We start from the raw sequence: 9845 nt of genomic DNA on the forward strand, positions 1-9845 counted from the left end.
CTCTACTGACAATCTTAGACTTAATATAAATGGCATTATCCTTGAACAAACCAAAGAATTTAATTTACTAGGAGTTACGATTGATGAGCATCTTACATGGCAATCTCACATAAACAGTGTAAGTCGTAAACTTAACTTTAAACTGGCCTCATTAAAACGAATAAACTGTTTTATTAACTATGAAAAAAAAACTATTTTACAACTCATATATATTAACGACTATGGATTATTGTTGCGCATTATGGTGTTCAGCAACACAGTCACACTTACGTAAAAAACATTCGATACAAAAACGAGCTGCTAAAATAATACTGAATAAACCATATTCAACTCCTTCAGCTCCCTTATTCATAGAACTTGGTTGGTTGGCATTCAATAACAGATGTACTTTCCTTATTGGATCTATTGTTCATAAGTTTGTTATAGGCGCAATGCCCTCTTATTTCAATAATGTTATTCATATCTCAAATAACAATGTGTACGCTCTTAGATCCATCACACACACTGATATATCATCTATTCCATTTAAAACAATTTATGGAAAACGAGCGTTTTCGTTTCGGTCACGAACCATATGGAATTCAATTCCAATAAGCATCCGACATGTGTCTTCGAATACTACATTCAAAATAAATTTTAAAAAATACCTACAAACAAATTATTGACACATATATGCTCATTTTTTTTTTATTTTTCTATGTTTACAAATACTTTGTTGTGATGTGTCTGATGTGATTTATTTTGATAGATTGATTTTTGACAGATTGATTTTTGTATCAGATTTTGCATATTTTGTATTACACAATCATCATCGTCATCATTATCATCGTCGTCGTCATCTTCGTCGTCGGAATTGATAAGGAAGTTATTATATAGAGAATAATAGGTTAGTGTTGATTATAGATCAGGTTTATCATGCGAGGCTTAGAAACCAAAAAGCACGAGCCTTGGCGAGTGCTTTTTCGTTTTCGTGCCAAGCATGATAAACCTGATCTATAATCAACACTAACCTATTATTCTATTTATCCCACTTTTTATTCAGTAAACTTTTTTTATTTAAACAAAATAAGTTTTCATGAGTGTTTGTCGTACTTTGATAATGACTGTAGTGTAACCAAGGTCAGTGTATTACTCCGCGTTCCAAAAATAACCGCTGATCAAATAATCATTTTTTTTAATCAGAATATCGTTCTGTAACAAAGTGTCGAGCGTTATTAATTACAATTTTAATCATTTTGAATTGCAAATCTTTAAGTTTTATGATATCAATATGACATTAAGTTGTTATATACAAGGAACTACATTTGTTTACAACGTAGCCTAACACCACACACAATTCACTTTCGATATCAAACTATCGAGTCGATCACGAGGTGCACAATATTTGCTTCTTTGTTATAATATGTGGTTATTTCGTGACGAAATAGCAAAGATTACTTGGATTTAAGCTAATTATATACATTAACATTTTGAATGTTGAAAGTGGCACCAAAGAATTGTGAGGCAAAGTTGTTCGAACTAGAGAAAGACATTTGCTGGTGAAGTGACTGGGTGGGGCGAACATCAAGATCAACTTGTTCGACGGTAGACAGTGGTTGTCTAGGCTGCATTTCGGCCATAGTTTCGGTGCATGAAGGTGAACAAGAGGAATCTGTTAGATTGTAACATTTACTGGACTGAGCAAGAATGATCACTTTTGCTGCTGTTCAACAGATATGTTGGAATAATTGGTTATGGACTGGACATTTTTATCCCCACGCTTTTTGAAAAAAAGGTGGGGATATTGTGGTGATCTCCGCCGTCCGTCCGTCCGTCTGTCCGTCCGTCTGTCTGTCCGTCCGTCCTGGCCACTATCTCCTCCTACACTAAAAGCACTAGAACCTTGAAATTTACACACATGGTAGCTATGAGCATATGTGCGACCCTGCACTATTTGGAATTTTGATCTGACCCCTGGGTCAAAAGTTATAGGGGTTGGGGTGGGGCCGCGTCAGAAATTATCACTCATTTTTTTAGGTTATTTTACATTTACTTCTTTATTTCTACACCGATTCACTTCAAATTGATACTGGACCTCACCTATGACAATACGGTCAATCTCAACCATGCATGGCCCCATTCCCAACCCTGGGGCGCCCCGCCCACATAGGCCACACCCACCAAAAATTTCCATTTACTATAATTTTTTCATTTCTACACGGATTCACTTCAAATTGATACTGAACTTTTGTTATGACATTAGGGTCAATCTCAACTATGCATGGCCCCAATCCCAACCCTGGGGCGCCCGCCCACATAGGCCACACCCACCAAAAAATTCCATTTACTATAATTTTTTCATTTCTACACGGATTCACTTCAAATTGATACTGAACTTCTCTTATGACATTAGGGTCAATCTCAACTATGCATGGCCCCATAACCAACCCTGGGGCCCCGCCCACATAGACCACACCCACCCAAAATTGCCTTTACTATAATTTCTTCATTTCTACACCGATTCACTTCAAATTGATATTGAACTTCTCTTATGACAATACAGTCAATCTCAACTATGCATGGCCCCATTACCAACCCTGGGGCGCCCCGCCCACATAGACCACACCCACCCAAAATTGCCTTTTACTATAATTTCTTCATTTCTACACCGATTCACTTCAAATTGATACTGAACCTCTCTTATGACAATACGGTCAATCTCAACTATGCATGGCACAATTACCAACCCTGGGGCGCCCTGCCCACATATGTCACACCCACCCAAAATTGCCTTTTACTATAACTTCTTCATTTCTACACCAATTCACTTCTAATTGATTATGAACTTCTCTTATGACAATACGGTCAATCTCAGCTATGCATGGCCCCATTACCAACCCTGGGGCACACCTAGGTCAAACATTCGGCGTGGGGATACGCGTCGGCCTCTGCCGCGCCATTTCTAGTTGTGCCCTGTTATGGCCATGGTTTCAGTGGGTGAAATGTTTGCATTTCGAAGTTTTTGGACCAGTAATTTGCGAACTGAGTGGTTCGTTATTCTCTTGTGCTTGAGAAAGCCGGCGTCTTTTGCCATGGCCTTCAGCATCTGACCTAACTTGTTGACACCCAATTGTTGACGCAAGAATCATCGGGATGCAGTGGCATTTGTGCGTATTGCCAGGTAGAAAAGATGCTTTGAAGAAAAATCAGATGGACGCATATCCGAGTACAGCTTGTAAATGAACACAGGATTTCTTGGTCCAGACGATTGTTTTCTACGGTCAAAGGGGAGCAACTCGAACTGACTTCTTCAAAGGGGAGCAACAACAACAGAACCTATTTGCATAGTGTTAAATTTACCTAATACTAGGTTTTAATGACAATAAATGACAAAAAACTCGTTTTTGCTACTTTCCTTTGTTTTAAGGTCATTAAGATTGACAAACATTTGAGATTGTTTTTATTATTGATGCACTTGGCAAATACAGGTGACGAGGTGCGTGAGAAAAAGTAGTCCCGGTTCGGCAGTTGATGACGTCATTTCGTGCCATTGATTAAAGCCTTGCTGTTGATTATAGATGATATTTAATAAACGGGGCTTTAATCAACCGCATTCGCTGTAAAAGTGGGATAAAACATTTTACTGTATAGTTAATTTTCTTTTTTCTCTTGTATGTTCGTATTCATGTTTCAATATGTTTTGTTACTGAAGACCACATTGTAAAAAAGAAATTATTTCTTAATGTGAATTCTTCATGAAATAAAGTTATTATTATTATTATTATTATTATTATGATAAAAAATGATTAAGTTTATGGTTATAGTTTTTATGCATTGCAATTCTTCTCATTGATTTCTGTACACCCATTAAGTTTCATGTTGAAATCTTGTAGCGTAGCTGAAATAAAGCGAAAGCCTTGAAAAGTTACATCATACAAAAAAACAAAGGGCAAGAAGTCTTAGTTAAGAAAGTGTAGGGTTATGGTTCTTGTGCATGGCACTTTTGATATCTACACATCCATGAAGTTTCATGTTAAAATGTTGTATCCTTTCTAAGAGATAGTCCTCAAAAGTTCCATCATACAAAAAAACAAAACAAAGGGCAATTTTTCTTTTTTAAGAAAGTGAAGAGTAATGGTTCTTAAGCATGACACTTCTCCTCATTAGTCTCAATACAACCATGAAAGTGTCATACTGAAGTCTTGCATGGTATCTGAGATTGAGCCCTGACAAGTTACATCAAATAAAGAAAATGGCAATAACTCTTAATAAAGAAAGTGTATGGTTATAATTCTTGTTCGGGCACCTCTCCTCATTTATATCTATACACCCATGAAATTTCATGTTGATGTCTAAGATATTCTGAGTTTTTTAGATAAAGCCCTAAAAGATTTGCGAAAGACGGACAGCGCCAATTCTATTTCCTTCCACCTTTGGCGGGGGGTAAAAAGTAATTCATAATTATGGATTGCATAATCATGTTAAATTAAAAAAAAAATGTCGTAATTAAAAATATCTGTGATAAAAATTACATAGATTAATCCATCGTAGCTTTTTACATGTAAAACTTCCTCATAGATGTCCATAAATCACTTCAAAGTGTTCATTATTTCCGTTACCTTTTAAGTCGTGTCGCCACGACGGTATTTTAGTTTTCAATATTATTAGAAATTTGCTATGTTGTTCATTCTCAGAACATGTTCGTTTCTTAGCTGTAATTGTGTGATCCCGCTAAGGAATATCGTAGCGAGTAAAGTCGAGATATTAAAAAAAAATCCAGATGTGGAAGGATTTTCTTGTGATGGCAGACATTGTATGTCAGAGCATGGAACGACATCTCGGGCGGGGATTGGCGTGGTCTAGAGGCATAGTATGATCTTTCTAATGCAGCATCGTATAATCGGAACGTGGTCTAAGCAAGCTTGAGTACATTTAACAGCGAAACATACGTGTGTAAAAGTACATTTAACAGCGAAACATACGTGCTTTACACAATGTACCAGTTAAAACAAACTGTTCATGTCACAGTTCAATGTCTGTATGTGGCCACCGGCCCAAAACGATCTTTGCGGTAAAACCCTTTGAATAATTAAGAATCGTTATACATGTACATACTTGTTACGATACATGGTGGTGTGTTAATAATTTACATTCAATTGATTAAACTATAAGCGATCCCCTTCTCTTTTCAGCTCGCGAGAAGCAAGTTTTACTTTTTGAAATAATTTCAATGATCGCAATCCGTGCCCGTCTGTGTGTGTTCATGCGGGGCCAAGTATTTCAATGTTTGCGGTGACATTTATGTTTTTCGACTTTTCATCGTTTAAGTTTAACGTATTAAAACGAATAACTGGGTATTTATCTTACCTCATTGTATAATAAACCCGACTACATGTGTCGCATAATAAACCCGACTTCATGTGTCACGTACAAAGGTTGCCCACTCGATGAAGAGTTGATTCCCGATGGGGTCATGTCAACCTTTGAGTTGGTTTAAAACGTGTTGTTATGTAAAGTGTAATTATGCTAATACGTGCTTATTGTTCACTCCACTGATTATATCTTTAGAAACGGGTGCGCACTTTTCACATGTTTAATTTTGTCTCCTGTCTAAAGAAATTGCCGACTGAGGACTACTGAACATGTTTTCAATTATAAATAATTGTATCACTTATTCAAATATACATACAGGTGTTAACTTTAAAATATTACATTTGTGAACTTGAATGGAGAAAAATCTACGATATTTACTTTAGACAGCGAAGTAACATGGACTTGTGTTGACATAAACCTCCAATATCAGTAATTTGCAGCTAAAAGCGTTTTAATGATGGTTTGAAAAGTAATGGCCTCGTTAGCATAAATTATGCTAGGCGTCAAGTACATTATTTAATGAGATTATATGATTTCATTATAGTGAAATTTTATTAACTATTCAAAAGTCGTATATATTTTGTATATCCTATTTTGGGATGAACACTCATTCTATACTGTACTATGACATTAACTGACAAACAGATTACTTTCAGAAATACAACCTATAGGGAAAAAGACTCCCACTGAGTAAGTTACAGGTCGCAGTCAAGTAATCATGGATGGTCTAGTTTTTTTTATATAATGATGTTCAATGGGTTTGTAGCACTGCATATTTACGTCGCTCCATTAACGTATTCAAATGCGTAAATGCGGTTACTTAACGATATCGGAGGATACGTTTGTACGACAAAATTGAACACTTTTTAAGAGAAACTCCATTAATACCCATATTCCAAACACGCAATCAATCCAAAGTGTCGGCATAATATTTTGAATTTATATACATGTATTATGATTTGAGGACTCGTCATCGAAATGTTTCTCGTTCTTGAAGATCATAACTGATTACTTTATGGTGGTAGTCAGTTCCTGCAGTTGTGGACTGATGTCTTCATGTTTGCAGTCAGTTCTTCAAGTTGTTGAATGATTATGTTGGTAGTCAGTTCCTGCAGTTGTTGAATGATTAGCAGTTGTTGAATGATTACTTAATGTTGGTAGTCAGTTCCTGCAGTTGTTGAATGATTACTTTATGTTGGTAGTCAGTTCCTGCAGTTGTTGAATGATTACTTTATGTTGGTAGTCAGTTCCTGCAGTTGTTGAATGATTAGCAGTTGTTGAATGATTACTTTATGTTGGTAGTCAGTTCCTGCAGTTGTTGAATGATTACTTTATGTTGGTAGTCAGTTCCTGCAGTTGTTGAATTAAAACTTTATGTTGGTAGTCAGTTCCTGCAGTTGTTGAATGATTACTTTATGTTGGCAGTCAGTTCCTGTAGTTGTTGAATGATTACTTTATGTTGGTAGTCAGTTCCTGCAGTTGTTGAATGATTACTTTATGTTGGTAGTCAGTTCCTGCAGTTGTTGAATGATTACTTTATGTTGGTAGTCAATTCCTGCAGTTGTTGAATGATTACTTTATGTTGGTAGTCAGTTCCTGCAGTTGTTGAATGATAACTTTATGTTGGTAGTCAGCTCCTGCAGTTGCTGAATGATTACTTTATGTTGGTAGTCAGCTCCTGCAGTTGTTGAATTATTACTTTATGTTGGTAGTCAGTTCCTGCAGTTGTTGAATGATTAGCAGTTGTTGAATGATTACTATATGTTGGTAGTCAGCTCCTGCAGTTGTTGAATGATTACTTTATGTTGGTTGTCAGTTCCTGCAGTTGTTGAATGATTACTTTATGTTGGTAGTCAGTTCCTGCAGTTGTTGAATGATTACTTTATGTTGGTAGTCAGCTCCTGCAGTTGTTGAATGATTACTTTATGTTGGTAGTCAGCTCCTGCAGTTGTTGAATGATTACTTTATGTTGGTAGTCAGCTCCTGCAGTTGTTAAATGATTACTTTATGTTGGTAGTCAGTTCCTGCAGTTGTTGAATGATTACTTTATGTTGGTAGTCAGTTCCTGCAGTTGTTGAATGATTACGTTATGTTGGTAGTGAGTTCCTGCAGTTGTTGAATGATTACTTTATGTTGGTAGCCAGTTCCTGCAGTTGTTGAATGATTACTTTATGTTGGTAGTTAGTTCCTGCAGTTGTTGAATGATTACTTTATGTTGGTAGTCAGTTCCTGCAGTTGTTGAATGATTACTTTATGTTGGTAGCCAGTTCCTGCAGTTGTTGAATGATTACTTTATGTTGCTAGTTAGTTCCTGCAGTTGTTGAATGATTACTTTATGTTGGTAGTCAGTTCCTGCAGATGTTGAATGATTACTTTATGTTGGAAGTCAGTTCCTGCAGTTGTTGAATGATTACTTTATGTTGGTAGTCAGTTCTTGCAGTTGTTGGCTGATTACTTAATGTTGGTAGTCAGTTCTTGCAGGCATTGGCTGGTTACTTAATGTTGGTAGTCATTTCTTGCAGTTGTTGAATGATTTCTTAATGTCGGTAATCAATTCTTGCTGCTGTTCTTTAGCAACGTGAAATAATGATTCAAAATAGATTGGCAAGCATTCGTTTTCTTAATTCGTGATTCGAGAACTCGCATTTTAGGAATTGAAGGCTGGTATAATTTAGAATACGTAAAGAAAGTCAATACAATTTCATAATTGTCTGTGTATGTGTATAATGATGAAAAAGATATGGTTTGAGAAAAAAAGAGAAAACGGGACTTAAAGAATGTGCGAAAAGTGTCATCCCAGAGTAGCCACGCAGGTCGCACAGGCTAATCAGGGACGCCACTTTCCGCCAGACAAGGTTTTCATTTGAACTTCTTTAATTTAAAAGTTCCATAAAATACCACTTTCCCCAGAGAGGGGCTCATTACTATGGGGCAACATCTACAGCCACTATAAACAGCTAATGTCCATATACTACAGCAAAGTTATTTCTGGTTCACTTTGAAATGTTTTTCGGGAAAACTTCTAAACGTAACAACAGCAACTTGTATATAAAGACACCACCCGTCCGTCTGTCTACAGATGCACATTTTGAGAAATTACCCTGCAATTTTCAACGTAAAAAGTTAAAACTTGCGCGAATCGTTTCCTATGATATGAACACATGCGACCTTCTTCCACGCGCACTATTTTTTGCATATGCATGAGTTTGCAATATTGCTGTTCGATGCTGTACAAGTAAGAAATCAAGAAATGTTCGTCCGTCATTTGAGCTTTGACACTTCACATCCCTTGTTTTGCAATTTAATATTTAATGTTTGCTTGTTAAGTGGAAATGTAGTTAAACCTAAGTCAATATTTATGTCGTCTTATAGTTGCTTTCATTGAATAAGAGAGTACTATTTGAACATGGTATACATGAACGCAGCTGTGTACTTTGGTTTAATTTCTCCACTGCGTCAGCGGCTAGCCTGTGACAAAACAGGCTTGACACAAATTGCTGACAACGCCGATGTCAAATAGTGATAAATCGACGGTCTCGGAAAATGAGTTATCGGTATCTATCCCCACCCATTTAAAGTCAAATGCTTTATTCTGGTCTCATTCATTTGACTCGTGTGAGATGCAGTTTTCGCGATACCTTGTTTGGAAATTATCATCTTTAAAAGGTCACAAAAGTCCTCACATTTGTTACTAGATTTAAGTTCTAGTTTACGTCTATGTACTTGCTATCCAGCACACTATATGAACGTACTGTTTGCTGGAAATGTAAGAACCGATCCTCATTGAAGACAACTGTGAAATACTACTCAATTAAAACATGGCGTTTGAAATGTTTTCAGTTGGGGATTGTCGATCGTAAATCCTTTTAACAACACACCATACTTAATTTATAACGTTAAACCGCTGTGTCAATACATTCCCCAAATAAGCTTTGATATTTCTTTATTCAGCGGCCTTGCTGTTCTGTAGCTGAAGCTTCGCCATGAAAGAAATCATTATGTAATTACTTCACTGCTGATGGTTTTGTTGGAAGACCAAGTACACAAATCACCCATTGTACATGACACATTTTTGTTTAATTTATGCCGAAAAATATGCAGATAAACATGTTTTGTTAGAATTTCAATGCGATTATTGAAACTGATCTTCCCATAATAGAATACTAATTATTTTATTAAACCTAGGTTGGGCTGATATCTGAAAAGTCTCATTTCTTTATGAGAATACTGTTTTCACAATAACAGATTATAATGCTTGCAATACGATAAAGCAACAACTTCCTGTTTTCCGTTACATGTGATTGACCTCTTTCTGGAAAACATGGCCTTAATACATGTGCATAAAGTGTTGTCCCAGATAAGCCAGAGCAGTCTGCACAAGCTTATCTGGGACGACATTTTTATCTAGACTGAATTTTCTTTAAGAAGAGACTATCTTTAAACGATATATTCAATAAAAGCGGAAAGTTTCGCCCCGTTTTAGCCTCTGTGGA

This window comes from Dreissena polymorpha, chromosome 9, assembly GCF_020536995.1.
Source record: "Dreissena polymorpha isolate Duluth1 chromosome 9, UMN_Dpol_1.0, whole genome shotgun sequence".
In the NCBI taxonomy this organism is placed as follows: Eukaryota; Metazoa; Mollusca; class Bivalvia; order Myida; family Dreissenidae; genus Dreissena; species Dreissena polymorpha.